General features: G+C 34.4%; 1 long non-coding RNA gene across 1 annotated transcript; it reads left to right on the top strand.

Annotated features, from left to right (window-relative positions):
• The first annotated feature begins 2,302 nt into the window (after positions 1-2,302).
• On the top strand, positions 2,303-17,646 carry LOC120353503. The gene is made up of 3 exons (XR_005572423.1): positions 2,303-2,445; positions 8,240-8,304; positions 17,565-17,646. It is a non-coding gene; the product is annotated as an uncharacterized LOC120353503 (long non-coding RNA).
• The last annotated feature ends 336 nt before the right edge of the window (positions 17,647-17,982 follow it).

The raw sequence follows: 17,982 nt of genomic DNA, 5'->3' as shown, positions 1-17,982 counted from the left end.
CATCTTTGTATCATATTTGTATAATCATTGTATCATCTTGTTATCACCTTCGTATCATATTCAACTTTGTATCATCTTCCAGTAGTGAGGTCCTCGTTATAATGACAGTATTTGATTAACATTGGTGTTTCTGTCCTTGTTTATGATCTTTGTATCATCTTCGTATCATTTCATTTCATTTCATTTCATTTCATTTCATTTATTCATAGACAATAGATACAATCCAGGTAAAAACAACAGGCATTCGCCCAAAACTGCTTTAAACCTTAATTTGGAATAAACAGACTAGAGGTTATGTAAATATGATAACTTAAATTAACACACTATTTTGATTCCAAAAATGTGTTTACTACAATAATTTTGAATTTTTAGATTAATTAATTTCAAAATACAAATTCAAACAAGAATCGTCCTTCAAAATCACAAAAAATATTAAAAATTTCACTCAAATCCACAAATTTTACTCATGTTAAAATTCCAAACGTCAAGACATCAATAATAATAATATGATTGTATCATCATTGTATCATCTTTGTATCATCTTCATAGTGAGATACATGTAAATGACAGTATTCGATTAACATTGATGTTGCTATCCTTGCTTATCATCTTCGTACCATTCTTGTATCATTCTATTATAGTGAGGTCCACGTTATAATGGCACTATTAGATTAACATTGGTGTTGCTATTCTAGTCTATCATTTGACAAAGCAGAATTACAGAATAGGTTTAGAATGGAAACTGTCAATAATACGCCTATCTAACTAATGCTTTTTACATGGCGCAAATAGTAGACACGTCACGTGACCTTAGGAAGTTCCAATCCTGGTCTTCTGATTGGCTCGTGGCAGTGAACGAGATCATTTAAGTGATCCGAACCTACCATCAATCCATTACAATGCGGCGCTTCCTAACAAGATGGCGGATTTTTGCGTCAGGGTACTAGCGAAAAAGGGTAGGAAGAAGGATAGGACTTTGGAGTCCTATCATCCTTCCCTCCAGTTTGGATCTTTTTTTTTTGTTTTTTATCATCCAGTCCTTGATCGAGTAATTAACTGGCGTATGCTTTTCACAGGTAATTGAAAAGTTTGCTCAAAAGCACACAAGGCGTTTACAGTTCCTGTACAGCGACTAGCGATGAATGACAGTATTAATTCTCAGACCATCACTTCAAGTCTCCAAACAAAAGTTCCAACTGTGTCCCCATCATTATTTATTCATCTCCAGGCAGTAGAACTATTTCGAAATATTAAATGTACTATGTACTTAAAAATAAATCCTTTTCATATTTTTAATCTGTCTTTTATTAACTTTAATGTATTTCATTATTAAATAAATAAACAAAACATCCTGAAAACTTTTACTGTGAAACACACGTTTTACTCCATAAAACTTCAACAATTAACTTCATTAAATGTAAGCCCTTTCACAAAATTTTCCCCTGTTCAGCCCCCCCCAAAATAAAATTCTAGATCCGCCACTGGCTGGGAGAAAGCACCACCAATGGACACAACTTGTTTCCTTCCGGCTAAGTAGGAGATGAGTGTCACCAAGACATTACCACACAGTCCAAAACTCTCAAGCTTCTTCAGAAGGATCCCATGAGGTACACAATCAAAAGCCTTGCTTAGATCTGCTAGGACCAGATATAAGGTACAAAGTACAAAGTACCTAAGATGAATAAAACTGGATTTAGGATAGAATTATTGAATAAATGATAAATTAATTTTTGCAAAAGAGAATTAGGCTACTTATTTATTATTTCAAATTGCTTATTTAATATGCATGAAAACCCAACCATCACCAATAAGAATCTAAACACCATAGTACCCTACCTATTTGGAGATTTTTTATCATAAATTAAACTAAAAACAACTAGTTTTGATGCTTAAATTATTTTAAAGTTTTAAATATAGCAGTGATAGTATTATTATACGTCACCTTGTGAATAATTAACAATCCACTTAACCTCAAATATTAGCGATTTATTAAATAAATCATATTGTCAAATTCACCACATTGTCAAATATTAGACTATCGGTAAAAGTTTGGGCAATCAGTGTCACTGTCAGTGGCTTTTCATGGTACTACGACTAAATATGCGCGGTTTCTGAATACAAAGCGCATGCGCTGTTGCTGTTTGCTGGGTCACTCTACAGTGTCAAGTGGTCTTGACTAGTGCTGCTACCAAGCGGTCAGCATTGAAAGTACATGCTCTGCTGTCTAGATCTTCAACGAGCACTAGCTTGATTTCTTTGATGCTTGTGTCTGTCAGGTGTCAGTATGTTGACAGTTGAAAACTTTGCTAGTAGAGAGTGGATTTTCTGTGCTTTTTTTTGTAATATTTAAATAAATTAATAACTAACTTTCTTCGTGTGAATTAAACTACAACCCAATACGAAGCTAAATTTACTTCAATTTTGGCAGCTAATTATAGGAACACCGTAAGTGATAATTAGTCTTTTTTGCGATAACCTCAAAGTTGTAGATTTGATATTTTGCCATTCCCAATTTTGGAATAGATTAAGTTATATTTGTTTTTCAGCGTAATTTGATTTTCATTATTTTGAATTAGGGCCATAACTAGTAAGATACCTATGCAGTTGTTTAATAATGTTGATGAATATTCAAAGTCAATAAATTTATCTAGGGTTTATGCTGGATTATTGACGACCGTATGCATATCGTCCGTATTTTATTATTAAATCTCTATTATCTGCAAATATAACAATCGGTCCTATAAGCTATCCCATAAAGCTAATTCAGCTAATAATAGTCCATCTAGAATAGTCTGCAGACTATTCATCCTTCTTACGGCAGATTATCTGCCCTTCATACAGCAAAACAAAAGTTCCACATTTCCTAAATATATTATTTAAGCCGTCAATGGGCCTAACGACTATCATAATTCAGCCGGGGCCGACAATAGACGTTCCCATATTAGATACACTTTTGAGATATTACCAATTTATATTCGGTTGGGAGCTTAGTCATAGATTTCAATGACTGAAGCCGATAGTTTTGGTTAAATTTGTCAGAGTTCTGTTGATTGTAAAATAAATAAGGACGTGTTGGGAGTTTACTTGACCCAATTAATGTGCTGTAGTAGGTGATGCGAGGTTGGGTTGTTTTCAATAATTATTGAATTTAATATTTCGGCTGATATTTAACAAGTTTTACTATTTTTAAAGCTATTTCCACAGATTTATAGATTTTTCAGCAACAATTTTTGGTCGAATTTTTGAGATTTCTATTACTGCGTTTTTGAATGTACTACGTAAGTGTGGAAAATATCAAATTAGGGGTGAGTCTCAACCCAAAACCGCTCTTCACCTATGTTCGTTTTCATTCATTTCAAATTTGACCAGTTTGTGTTGAAGCCAGTCGACTTGTTGAATGTTGTCGGATGAATGGATGAATTTATTCGTTATTTATTGATTTAATTTGATCAATTACAGTATATCTACAATTATTTGCGTGCTAAAATGTGCTGACTAGTATAGTTTAGGTTGGTGTTAGATATATTAACTTTGATATTAAATTAGAATCGGTGACTGAACGTTTAAGAGCACTCATTGTTCAAGGTAAGATTATTTTGTAATATTTGTTTCCCATTGCAATTTCTATCATTTCATCTCCCTTCATGTAGGCCTACTTGTGCTGTTATTTTTTTGTGTTTGAAATGATTTCTTCAGTTATAAGCCGTAACTCAACTCAATTATATCTTACTCAAATAACGTTTGCCCTTATTATTTGACATTAAATTACAATTAATTTCCTCTAATACACAAAAAGCATTTCTCTTAAGTTTTAGTACATCTATCGCCTTCTTCAGTCTTAGGTCTTGAGTTTATTTATTTTCTTATTGGAATTTAAAATAATGATAGCATAGGGGCATCCATATTTGATTTTTGACTCTGGTTGTCCTTAGAGATGTGTCGTTCGGTCAAGACCCGTTCAAATTGAACGGGTCATGAAGGTGAACGAGTGATCCGGATCACATTTATTCAAAAGACTCGTTCATCAACTGGGGTAAGCTCGTGGTTTTACACATCTACTGTGGTGGACTTTTTTTTGCTTCTTTATAAGATAGCTATATAAAATTTAACGGGTCGCGGCTGTGAAGGAGAACGATTGAGCCGAATCAGTAAAGTGATCCGAACTTTCCATCTCTAGGGCCCGGTTGCACAGCAGCCGGTTAAATTTTAACCGTGATTAGTTCCACGAGAACCAATCAGAGAAGCCGTCTTATCAAGAAGGCCTTCTCTGATTGGTTCTCGTGAAATTAATCACGGTTAAAATTCAACCGGCTGTTGTGCAACCGGCACTAGCTTATTGATAAAAAGCAGGGCTACGTGACTTCTGTCTTGTCAGCAGTGGTTGTGGTAGGGGTTACAACTTGAGTTGTTTTCCGTATTGAATTGAATATTTCCCCTGATATAAACCAATTTAATTAGTTTGTATGCTGTTTTGTGGGTTTCAAAGATTTTCTAGCTATAATTTATGGTTTAATTGAAGTGATTTCTGTAATTGAGTTTCTGAATAGTTTTGCATTGATAGGCCCGGGCCCGGTTGCACAAGAGCCTTCAAATTCTCGGGAACCAATGAGAGAAGGCGATTTCTCTTTCATTGAAAAGACGGCTTCTGATTGGTTCCCCTGGAATAGATAGTCTTGTCATTATTCGACATGTTGGCTGCTGGTTTGTGTTGAAGCTGGTCTTTTGTGGTAACTTGTGCTCATTTTAGTCTAATTTATCAATCAAATTCTCAATCCATTTCTAGAATATTGTGAAATGTGATTCTATTCTAAAGTTTATCGGTTGTGAAATGTGATTTGTAACTATTGTGCTCATAATAAGTTCATGGTATTTGGAACCGACTTTATACGAACTTAGCATAGCAGAATAAATTTTGATATCAGACAAGGTGAGATCGGATTATACTAGAATATTATTTTTCACTTTTTATCTATTAGTTCATCCCGTAATTCAAATTTAAATTATCTAAATATCCATAATAAAGTTTAGGTTAATTTCCAGAAGTGCTATAGATTACAGGTTTTTGCTTGCCATCATAGACTGTTATAAGTTAGAGTTTATTTCTTTTTCCTACAGTTACGTTGAAAAGTGGCCATTGCTGCACTGATTACAGAACGCAAAGAATCACTTTTCCGCTCTAGTGCGGGAAAAATTTTTCTGCACTCCAGATTTGCAACATGGCAACACAAAATACTTAGTAGGTTATATGGAGCAACAGTGCAGCAAAATCAAAATGAAGTTGGTAACAGTGACTGGGCTGAAGACGAAATGAAGACGAAGAAGGAGATAGATAGATTGATAGATAGGCTGCCTTTATTTCAACCTGGAGGGCGAAGTTAGGGTGCAGCCGGCCCTCTCTCCCACTCAACCCTCCTATACAATTCTAATGTATCTACATCACAACATGAGGAAATAATATTTCGAATAGAACAATAGGTAATATAATAAAAAGTATAAATCAATATTTGAAAAAAAAAACAATTTCATTCAATTTAGTAGAATATATTTTAGACTGAGAAAAAAAGAAAAAATAATAAAAAAGTTAGAAAATAGAGTTATAGAAAGCTTTTTAAGCAAGAAACAATGAAATTTCACGCAAACACACACCTTTCACACACGCACACACACCACGCACACACACACACCTTCTCATCCTATGTCCCGATCGCCCTCCCTCAGCCACGCCAGAAGAAGAAGAAGAGAAGAAGAAGAAGAAGAAGAAGATGGAGAAGAAGAAGAAGAAGAAGAAGAAGGAGAAGAAGAAGAAGAAAAAATCACAAACTGTCAACATTGGTAAAACGGAAAATTGATATTTTTTTCCTACAGTTACGTTGAAAAGTGCCATTGCTGCACTGATTCCAGAACGCAAAGAATCACTTTTCCGCTCTACTGCGGGAAAAATTTTTCTGCCTCCAGATTTGCAACATGGCAACGCAAAAATACTTAGTAGGTTATATGGAGCAACAGTGCAGCAAAATCAAAATGAAGTTGGTAACAGTGACTGGCTGCTATAGTGAGCAGAGGTGCAACGAAGCACAACGCGCTAATTATTAACTATTTAATATTTATTATATCGAGGACAGCAACAGCACAGTGCCACCACAGCACACACCCACACCAGCCTCGCCATTCAAACACTACTAAGTCTTGATGATTTCAGGCAATTTTACCATAATTACCCACTTTTCATATTCAATGGTAACTGTAGGAAAAACTTATGTGAAATACGTGCGCAAAGTTCCTCTGCTGCATCAAGACCTTCCGCCTCGCCTACGGCTCGGGCGTAACGTTTCTTTCGGTGCAGCAAACTGTCACTTTGCGCACTAGTTGCACAAATAACTATTCTCGTTAATTTTAATCTTTCATGATTAACTAACTGTTAGATGTTTCAGTTAGTTGAACACATATAATTTCTATTTGAATACTATTGAATTGTTGTGAATTGTATTGAACGTGGCTTTCTTATTTCTTTCCAATTTTATTTATTACTTGGTTTACCTAATGGTTAGAGCGATACCTAACCTCGGCAGAGCGATAGCTAACAGACGTCTCTGCAACGAAATTGGCCTGTTAAATAGTGAAGTCCGCGCTGTTAACTATGGGTGGCGTTATTTGTCGACTCTGCAACCGGGCATTAGTGTGGGGAAACACTTAAAAAGTTTCCAACAAAATGTTCCCTCTCTACAAGTGGACGCCGACTGCTGCGCTCTCTTGGCGAGAAAATTGACAAATTTTGTTGCAATTTATTCATTTCCTTATTCATACAATACATTATCAGAATGATAGGGAGAGGAAAAATCTGGTGTGGCGCACTCACACAACTTTCCTTGCCGTTATGAAAATTGATCACCTGACGCTACGGTAGTGTTCCCGCGCATCTCAAGTCTACTATTCAAAGATTAGAGCCAGCTGGTGACAGGGTAATAACGCTGGAGACACACGAGGTCTGCTGTATCTTCATAGTGAATCATTTAATGGAATCAACAGTTGCCAATAGTTTGCAATTATTGGATAATCACATTTTTTCGATTTTCGAGTTTATTTTTAATTTAAGGTGAAAATGTTAGCCTACTGAACATTAATTGAAGAGATTCTCATGCTCAATCTATTCCACTCGAAATTTTTTGTTTAAATTGTATCTGAAGCTTGATAATTAAGAATCTAAAATCAAACTTTGCATAGATGGGGCGGAACTCCTGAAATTTTTACAGATATGGGACTTGTGGCAGTTGATAGAGCTTATCGATGACTATTTCAGGTATAACTTCAAAATCGTTGGAGCCGTTTTCGAGAAAATCGCGAAAACCACTGTTTTTGACAACATTTTTGCCATTTTAGCCGCCATCTTGAATCGCATTCGATCGAAATTGTCCGTGCCGGATCCTTATATTGTAAGGACCTTACGTTCCAAATTTCAAGTCATTCCTTTAATTGGGAGATGAGATATCGTGTACACAGACGCACATACACTCATATACACACACACACACACACACACACACACACACACACACACACACACACACACACACAAACAGACCAATACCCAAAAACCACTTTTTTGGACTCAGGGGACCTTGAAACGTATAGAAATTCAGAAATTGGGGTAGGCCCATCTTAATTTTTTTCGGAAAGCAATACTTTTCTTACCTATGGTAATAGGGCAAGGAAAGTAAAAATAAGGTAGCCTTGTGTTATTCCTCTCCCAAATTTAGATAACACATAGTCCGAAATAGGTTAGATCTTGTAGTTGTTCACTTCACTTGATTTGAGTTTCTCTACAGATTTTTTTTGTAGAAAACTATTTTCACTTTTTGTGTAGTTGAAAAGTTGATATTGTGGTAATCATTCATATTAAATAAAAATACTAAGAAATTGTCAAAAACCACCGATTTATTGATACTTAGGAAGACCGGTTCAGAGATTGACAATGGTGTAACAACCAAAACCGGTCTTTCTAACTATCAATAAATCTGTGGTTTTGACAATTTCTTAGTATTTTTATTTAATATGAAAACTATTTTGTTGACATATTTTGTGTTAGTGCAGCTTAATATTGCATATATGATTGATTGTGTAATGGGGACCTTAGGTTGTAGCATAGAATAAACAATCTAGATTGTTATAATTCTATGGTTTCAGTAGAACCATTTTATTGGAGATAATTTGATGATTTTAAATCAATATATTTGTGTTGCAGCTGGTGATTGAGATGAAGAACTTCAAGGCGATGAGAGTGGACAGCATAGGCAAAGATTTGGACAGGTTAAGGTGTGTTTTCGTAACGGGCAGACGACAGAATTCACTTTAAATTAACATTGGTTCTTATGGGAGTATTCACACATCGGCAGAAAGTTGAGCAGAAAAAAAGAACTGTTCAAATCAGAGACGAACTGTCGTTCATCTTGCCGTTCTTTATAAGGCCTATCAACACAATGCTATTTTGCTTCGACCGATCACTGCTCGTGAACCGTTTTGTCGAAAAAGAACAAATTTCGGGATTCTGTCAACAAGAACAGACAGCTTCGAATCACTTTCTGCTCTGATCACGTGACACCGGCAGAATAATCTTTCTGTGGATCAGACGCCATGTTCTTTTTACCCTCAATCTTTAATTGTTGGATGGTTTTGTTTTGATATTGGTTGTCAGATTTCGGACTGCTACTATATACTGTGAAATTGATTTGCAGTGGAAATTGAGGTATAAAATATTTCTATTGGTTTCTTTATTCTTATAATTTTTACAAGAGAAATTGAAAATGGATTTACAACAGAAAGGCGTGAAATTTTCGAAGTTCAAAGTTTTGTACTTTCCAGACCTGCACAACGAATTACCTATTTGAAAAATAGAATATGGTTAGAAATTGCTGATGTAATAGAGGATTCAAGTAAGTACACTTAAATTTCTCATAATAAAGTAGGCTAGATTTACCATACACAATTATTTGATATAAATTTTATGAGTAGCCTACTAGCATGTTTACAATTTTTATTCAGGTAGCCCACTGTAGTAGGCCTTTAATAACCTAGTCTCTAGGCCTAAATTGCTATCTTTTTCATTTTTCAAGAGGTTAGAAGTTGACAAAAGTTTATTTATTTCTTTTTTTAATGTTTAATTTGTAGTATTTAATAATAATGTAAATCCTAGACTAGCTAGTTTGTGTATGGTAGAGAATTATCACAAGAAAGAGAGAAATCTAATCAACTAATTAGATTTAAACTCATTCAAGATTGATTGATTAGATTAACATTAAATAATCAGATTCAAAACATTATTCACCCAGATAACATTTAGCATTTCATGCTAACAATCTTTTACACTTTCTGTAAGTGGCCTAATCACAAAATACATTTTTTATAATGCAGCTAGTAGTTTTCACAAACAGATTTATTAAAAATAATATCATAATTTGACTTAGAAGTATTTCATTACATTCTAAATCCTAAACTTCCATTATCCTTGTTGCACCTCAAAATATTGTAAACCCATAGTTTATCAATATAATAACAAAACTAACCTGACTATTAGAACATTTACTTTGTCTTTGGTACCTATCTATGAATTAATCTTCTCTTAATTTATAATTCACAATCACTTGGAAACAATATTAAATAGATTGTTATAACTTGATCAGAGTCAGTGTAATTGAATATTGAAAGACTGCCATTGGAAAAATATAAAATAGGTACTATTTTTCTGGTTGACCATTGCTACCAAACTCATTTAAACTACAATAGTAATGTATTTGAAAAACTTATTCATGCTCTATTGATCGATATATTGCATGATGCCAGGTATATCATGTGAATAGTATAAATTAAAACAGGAGACACACAACATAGATAGATTAAAACACTGAAAAACTTACATTATAATCGGAAATTTTTAAGGAACTGTGTCCCCTTCTCAACCGAGCAGAGAGTGTAATGTAAGTTTTTCAGTGTTTTTAATCTATCTATGTCGTGTTTCACCTGTTTTAATTTATATTATAAAACTTTAAGTGTTTTCTGTTATGTGCTATGAATGTAAGTATATACTTATAGTATTTATATCTAATGTAAATAGTTTATTGAGGCCCAGTTCACTTCTAATTTATTCAAAGTCCAAACTATGTCTTATCATTGATGATTAACTTCACATTATCTCCAAAATGAATATGCTGAAAGATTATGTTTCTTTTTTCAGGTATCATTTACAAACAAAATATTGAAGAGAATGTGCTCAAAGGATGCATATGAATTCTTTTTTGTTGACCAGGATGGAACAATTCTTTGGAACCTATACTTAGAATAAGTTAGTTAGGTAAGATAAAATTCCACTCATTTTTTAAACTTTATATAGGCGATGTCATTTTATACAGTTTCCCATTTTTTAAAAAGGTTTATCCACTTCAATGTTTTATTATCGATTTGATGGTAGATATTCAAATAGTAAGATTTAACTATGGTACGTGACTAAAATAATAGAAAAACTGACTGAATTTTGAAATCATTAATAATTACAGGAAATCTTAATATTTCGAAACTACCTGAAACCACATGAGATCAAGATGGACAGTTGAGAAGAGTGCTTAAAAAACAATGTATTCACTTATCATTCAGGGAATAGAGTTATTCATAATATTTGGGATTCCTTCCATAAAGAAATAATTTATGTAACATTATCTAATAATGTGATAACATTACATCAATAATTGATGTTAAAATTGTTTGTAAACACTCTTCTCAACTGTCCATCTTGATCTTGAGTGGATGATGACTTTATAAATGACCATACATTAGAACTATGAATAGATCACTTCAAAATTCACCCAGCAAGTGCTGGTAGAAACACTGAATAATAGCTTTTAATGACAGTCATTCCACCTTTTAAAATTTATGATTAAATTCATGGATGAATACCCACATTGTTCTGAGAGAGATTTATGTATTTGCAGTTTGGTATTCATTTTCAAATCACTTAGTTCTACTTATAATGTTGTAGATAATCATCATTTCAGATTAAGCAATTAATTTATTGATTATTTCCATTTGTTTCATTAAACTTGTTTCTCTAAATGTAGAACTAAAAATTACTTTATGCAGTACATTTTGGAATAGTTAAGTAAACCAAACGGTCGAGAAGTAGGCCTACTGACCACAGAAATAAATAAATAATTGTTCATGGTATCCAAAAATATATTGTTCACCAACAAGTTCTTTTGACCTAGGGGTACACTGATTAATCCCAATTCCTGCATGGAGATTTATTTATTCAATCATTCAGAATTACACAACTAACAGATTGATGCTAATAATAATTCAACTGAATGTTGGTTTATTGGAATTTCTCATATAATATTACTTTGTCATTATTGGAGGGTTCCTTCCCAAGAAATATAATTAAAAACTTATACAGATTACAATCAATTTCAGAATACACTTTGTACATGTCATATGTGTTAATCTATAATAATAATAATTCCAATATCGTATACTTTTACTGGTGAGGAGTCCCTAATTGAACATTGCCTAAGAAGGCATATTGATTTAGGCAGTCAATTGGCCTCACGATTCTTATACATGATTGTATATCAGCCGGGACCGTACCCATCTAATGATCAAAAAGGGGACTGCTAAAATAAAATTGCCTAAAAAACGTTTACAATATTGATATCCCTTGGTGTAGGTAATATATCCCATAGATTCCAAAAATGCCAAAATTAAAGCACTTATTTATTATTTATTTATTGATTTTTTTTTCGATAGAGCTTCAATAGGCCTTTGAAGTTGAATACGGTACTCATAGTAGGTAGGCCTACCTATAAACGATGTGATTCAAAGAACATGCATTGACTCTGAAGGCAATTGATTCTAGTTAATAAAATAATTATAATAATATCTTATTAATAATGGAATGCTTCTAGTTAATAAAATAATATCTTATTAATAATGAAATACAATCAGTTACTTCAAATAATTTACCCTTACAAATTTCAAGCATAGGAAATGAAAAGTTAACTCTTAGATTGACATGCCTATAAAGCATAGAATTTTGCATAATTATTGAAGTAACTAATAATTGTGGAGAAGTTATCTGAGTTTTAAAAAGCAATTAATTCACTTTATTGAATTAAATCTCCAATAATCATTTCAGAATTACCTTTTGGACAACCCAAAAAGTTCATTACCCATAACACATAAAGCAAAACTCATGTCAAAGAACTAGTTCTTTGAATGTTAGGCCGCGGCTCCACTGCCGTAGTTGATCGCGCCGTAATTTTCGCGCGCTACACGCGACAGTTGGGTGGCTCCACGGGCAACAGAGAACGAACTGCAATCCGTAGCGCCGCCGTGGCTCACTAGCAGTAGAAGTCAGTCAGTGTGCCGGTAGACGTGACCAATGAACGATCATGCCGCACGTTAACATTCGTAATGTTGTACTCAGTGTACTTTTAGTTTAGAGACGACGCCGGTTACAGAAAAGAAAATGGTGGATTCATCCAATACTAAGCAACAGGATGTCTGAAGGCATGTTCCACACGTTGCATAGTAAGTTACAAAAGTATTCAGGCAAGTTTTTTGAATTTTATCTCATGTCTCAAAAATGCTTGCTACTTGGTCGGTAGTTGGCACTGGACTGAGACGCAACCAACGCTGCAGTCTACAGCTAGTGGCGCCAAGGTAGTGGCGGCAAAATGTAGCAGTAGAATAGGACGGGTTCTATTTGCGCGCGACACTACATTCTGTGGCGCGCCGTCAAATGTTTCACGCTGCAGACTGTCGCTAGTGAAGCCACCTCCTTTTGTTTCCTGCCTTCTCATTTCTCTGACTTAACAACCGCACTTTGTAGCGCGATCAGCTACGGCCAGTGGAGCCGCGGCCTTACTGTTTCTGCCCGCCTGGGTGCGCTGCAATCGATTCTGCTTCTGCCCGTTACGAAAACACAGCTTTAGTGTTTCCATTTTTCATCATTTTCATCATTTTTCGATTCAAGTTCTGTGCCATTATGTTTTGGTGTTCACCATCAGAAAGTATTCATGAAGCCCAATTGAGGCTGACTGCATTCTCAATTAAGTAAGACACATGTTGAATCCAAATACAGTAATTGAATTTCAGAGTAATTTGCAATTATACAGAGTGACACAGAATAACGGGAACTTTTAAAAACGCCATAAAACATTGGTGGTAAGGGCAAAATTGATTTTATTCAAACTAATGTAAAGTTCAATTTTTGCCATTTGAGAATTATTAATAACATCTATCACTTCTTGACAATTACTTCTTCAAGATGGCTTCCTCCTGAACGAATACACTCTTGAAATCTGTGTTGATGATTTCTCATTGATCGCTTCATCACGTCATCTGGGATATTGAGGATTCAATTTTGAATTATTTTTCCATTTAAAATTAATTCAAAATTATTGATGAAATTGTGAGCGAAATCCACTCTGCACGGCATTCAATGGCAACTATGCGAGTGAGTATTGTCATAGAGAAAAATAGCGTTAGTAGATATCCCATGGTATAGGGCGTTTATGTCGTAACTTTTACTGTTAACTCAAGCCGATTACTGTCGATTTTTACTGTTTTGTCCGGGTAAGAGTGTAACGCGGCACAGTATGAGAGACTACGAACGTCACACAGCTTCACGGGATAGAGCTATGTGGACTATGGGCTTGAGATAACAGTAAAAGTTGCGACATGAAGGGATATCTACCTATGCTATTGTTTAGTAACTGTGTAATCTCACGATTAGGTTGCGTTTCCTGGTCCCATGATCTGTCCACCTGCGATTTTCTGTTCGTGGAGCTATCTCAAATCAAATTAATGTTTTCACAACTTGGCCAATAACTGTGGTTGAATCATAACAGACAATTCAAAAAATGAAATTAACAATATCCCAGCTGAAATGTTGCAGCAATCGATCAGGAATCTCAACACAGATTTCAAGAGTGTATTCGTGCAGGAGGAAGCCATCTCAAAGAAGTAATTGTCAGAAAGTGATGGTTTTTAATAATTCTCAAATGGCAAGTCTTAAACTTTACATAAAATCATTTTGAATAAAATCATTTTTGCCCTTCCCACTAATGTTTTATGGCGTTTTTGAAAGTTCCCGTTATTCTGTGTCACCTGTATAATTGCAAATTACTCTGAAATTCAATTATTTGGATTCAACATATCTTACTTGATGTCTAATGTTTTATGGCGTTTTTAAAAGTTTCCGTTATTCTGTGTCACCTCTGTATTTTTCATTTTATCTTGGACAAAAATAAATCTCCTCTTGGGCTGGTGGCTGACCACTAATGACATGTGACATGTATGATAAATGAATAGTTGTGTAATTCTGAATGATTAAATGAATAAAAAATATATGTGCACACACATGTCTAAAATAAATATATGTGTATACACATGTCTTCATACATTTTGTGTCATCACAGCAAAAGGCTTCAAACAAAAATTTTTGAGGTTTGGTATCTTTGATTTTTTTCTCATTTTTTTCCTTCACAGCTCTATTTGCCGTTAAATTATTTTTGTATCATTATAATTTGTAATTTCCTAGTGGTTGATTTAGGCTCAACTGACACTTACGCGACTCAGGTCGAGAAGAGACTCGACTCTAGTCGAGAGCATGTGTTTCCAAATGGTGACACTCAGACCAGTCGATTCTAGTCTCCACGACGTCACCCATTTGAAAACACATGCTCTCCACTTCTAGAGTCGAGTCTCTTCTCCACCTGAGTCACGTAAGTGTGAGTTGAGCCCAAGAGTGTGAGAATGGCACAGTATGAGAGACTACCAGCGTCATATAGCTTCACGAAAACTAACTAATAGGACTATAGACTTGAGACAACATTGAAAATTTCAATATAAACGCCGCCCTATAACAAGAGATTTATTTTTATGCTATCTTCATTCTATGCTGAAGCCCATTTGCAGGTTGCTGGTTTATTGACTTATCAACGATTATTTGATATTGTAAACATTTATTGAAGGATTTCATATCAAGTTTTTATACTGTTATCTTACCTCGATTCAAGACTTGATATTTTTAATACAGAATTGTACAGTAATATGTTGAAATTACAATTAAAAATTTGTTAATCATTCGTTAAATTTTAATGGTGATTAAATGTCACCAGAACCAATCGGAGATCCCTTCTCAGATTGATTCTCTTGACATTTAATCTTGATTAAAATATAAGAGGATTTAGTGCAACCGGACCTTAGAGTACTAGATCATGCAGTAGCTCTTTGTTTTCTAACTATAGTCTGTGCAACCCTTAGTTTACAGAACGGGGCTTTATGGCCAATGCTATTTCAATATAACAATAGGGGTACACTGTTGCCGTTTTTATGCTGATTCTATAAAAAAAAGGCATTTTCGTTCTTTCTCTTGCATAATTAGCTCTCAGGGTCTCTGAATTCTGTGAAATTTGGCAGCACTGTACTCCATAAGAGCAATGCTGCAGTCTAAAGGTGCGTACAGATGTACGCGCCGCGAACATGAGCAATTCACTTTTGATCAGCTGACTTCATATCTGTATTTTTTCGCCCAACTTGGATGTAATAAGCTGGTTTTCGTGCGTCATATGGAGGCCGAAAATGATTGTTTTCTGACCAGGCCGGTAAAAGTTTTACGGCCCTAGGGCTGTAAAATAACCTTGAAGTCAGCTGATTCTGATTTGATGTGAACGTGTTTACAAAATGGTTTATGAAACGGAATCATTTTATGCTTCTAGAATTGAATAAGTATTCTGCAATAAGATACTATCATTTTATTTGGATGAATAAAATACAGATAAGATATATATTATAAACTATTCAAATTCGATTTTCAGAGTAGGATAGAACTTCTAACCTAAACTTCCGAAGTCATGACAGCAAGCATTGTTGACGTTGACATTCAGATTGGCCAAATTTCAAGTGTGCTAAAACAGCTGATCAAAAAAACTTCATTATTTGTGTTTTATTCAAGAATCAAAACATTTATAATAATATCATCTTATTGTCATTTGGAAGAATAAAAAGTATAAACCTCAACCTCTTACATAATTGAACATAATCTTTTAGGTTATTTAGACAAATCAGAATAAAAAATAAAATACTTGGACAATTTCCTAATATTCAGATTACCTCAGATTTGCTAGAGCTATGACCTTCCTGTTTGCTTTCGAAAGTGCCTAATAAACAATTATTCTCATATTTATTGTTTATTTTTCTGTGTGGTGAAAAATAACGTTCTCACCATGGGCAAAAATGTTTTTCGGCTCTCAATCTTTTCTAGTCCCGGCCTACGGCCTCGGACTTGAAAACCGATTTTGAGCCGGAAAAGTCTCATTTTCGGCCCTAGGTGCGAAATATACTATTCCGGCTCTCAATCTTTTCTAGTCCTCGGCCTACGGCCTTGGACTATTTTTGTTTATTTTTGTTTATTTGTTTATTTTTGTTTAGCCTTGTTTATTTTTCTGTGTGGTGAAAAATAACGTTCTCACCATGGGCAAAAATGTTTTTCCGGCTCTCAATCTTTTCTAGTCCTCGGCCTACGGCCTCGGACTTGAAAACCGATTTTGAGCCGGAAAAGTCTCATTTTCGGCCGTAGGAGCCAAATATACTATTCCGGCTCTCAATCTTTTCTAGTCCTCGGCCTACGGCCTTGGACTTGAAAACCGATTTCAAGCCGGAAAAGTCTCATTTTCGGCCCTAGGTGCGAAATATACTATTACAGAGAAGGTAAGATACAGATATAAAAAGCTTGGCATCAGCTGATCAAAAGTGAATTGCTCATGTTCGCGGCGCGTATATCTATACGCACCTTTAGGTTTGCACAGACTAAAGTTTATTCATGACACTATTTTTATTATTATTTATTTTACTAGCGGATAACCCGTGCTCCGCAAGGATTTAATTAAGACTTGACTTACTGAGATCTTAAAGTATTCTAAGTAGGCGTATAACCTCTGTAAATTAAGTATCAATATGCAAAATTTCATATTAATCAGTTGAGTAGTTCAGACGTGATGATGCGTCATTCGTGAATTTCCTATCCCGTACATGTTTAAGCCAATTCTTTCGTTCATTATATTATAGATATGAAATAAAAATTGTTAATGATAAGATCATTAAAATCTATCTATAATATAATAAAGGAAAGAATTGGCTTAAACACGTACGGGATAGGAAATTCACAAATTACGCATCATAACGTCTGAACTACTGGACGGATTAATATGACATTTTGCATATTGATCCTTAATTTACCGAGGATGGTTATAGGCCTACTTAAAATTCTTCAAGATCTAAGTAAGTCAAGTCTTAATTAAACCCTTGCGGAGCACGGGTTACCCGCTAGTAAAATAAATAAGTTCATAAATGGAATTATTTGAAATGTTGCATATTAATATATACTCCCTTGGAAGGGTGACCGTTTGTAAAGAGGTATCAGTTGTTGCTTGCTTTCTAGAAATAGTTATTGAAAAATGCACTTTGAATAATTTTATTGCGAATCCCATAATAATGACGCATTTTTTGTTGTGTTGCAGTGGACAAAACGGACTTCGCAGCCACAGAACAACATGAGTCACTTCTCTTCTGCTTCTGCTACAACGTCATCTTCTTCTTCTGCTAATAATTATATTCTATACAGTACATTCTTGTAGACCATACATTTTGTTTCTATAGTGGGTTTAATTTCTTGAAATAACCCAATATTTTTCAAATTATATTGATTATTGGGAGCAATATTCAATCAGTTTCCTTTATTTTTAGTTCATATATTTTCAACTAAAAATTAAATTGAAAGTGATGAAATGAACACAGAACCTTATTTTTATACAATAAACCAAGAAGAAAACGTTTTTTTTTTTAGATTTTTGCTAAGCATGTTATTCCTCCCAATCACTGAATGATTTAAGGCTCTATAGATGAATAATTTCGTGCATTTAAATTCAATTAATGATA

The sequence above is a fragment of the Nilaparvata lugens genome, chromosome 11 (genome assembly GCF_014356525.2).
Source record: "Nilaparvata lugens isolate BPH chromosome 11, ASM1435652v1, whole genome shotgun sequence".
In the NCBI taxonomy this organism is placed as follows: domain Eukaryota; kingdom Metazoa; phylum Arthropoda; class Insecta; order Hemiptera; family Delphacidae; genus Nilaparvata; species Nilaparvata lugens.
The sequence above is the reverse complement of the archived record's forward strand: the minus strand, read 5'-3'. Positions and strand labels throughout refer to the sequence as shown.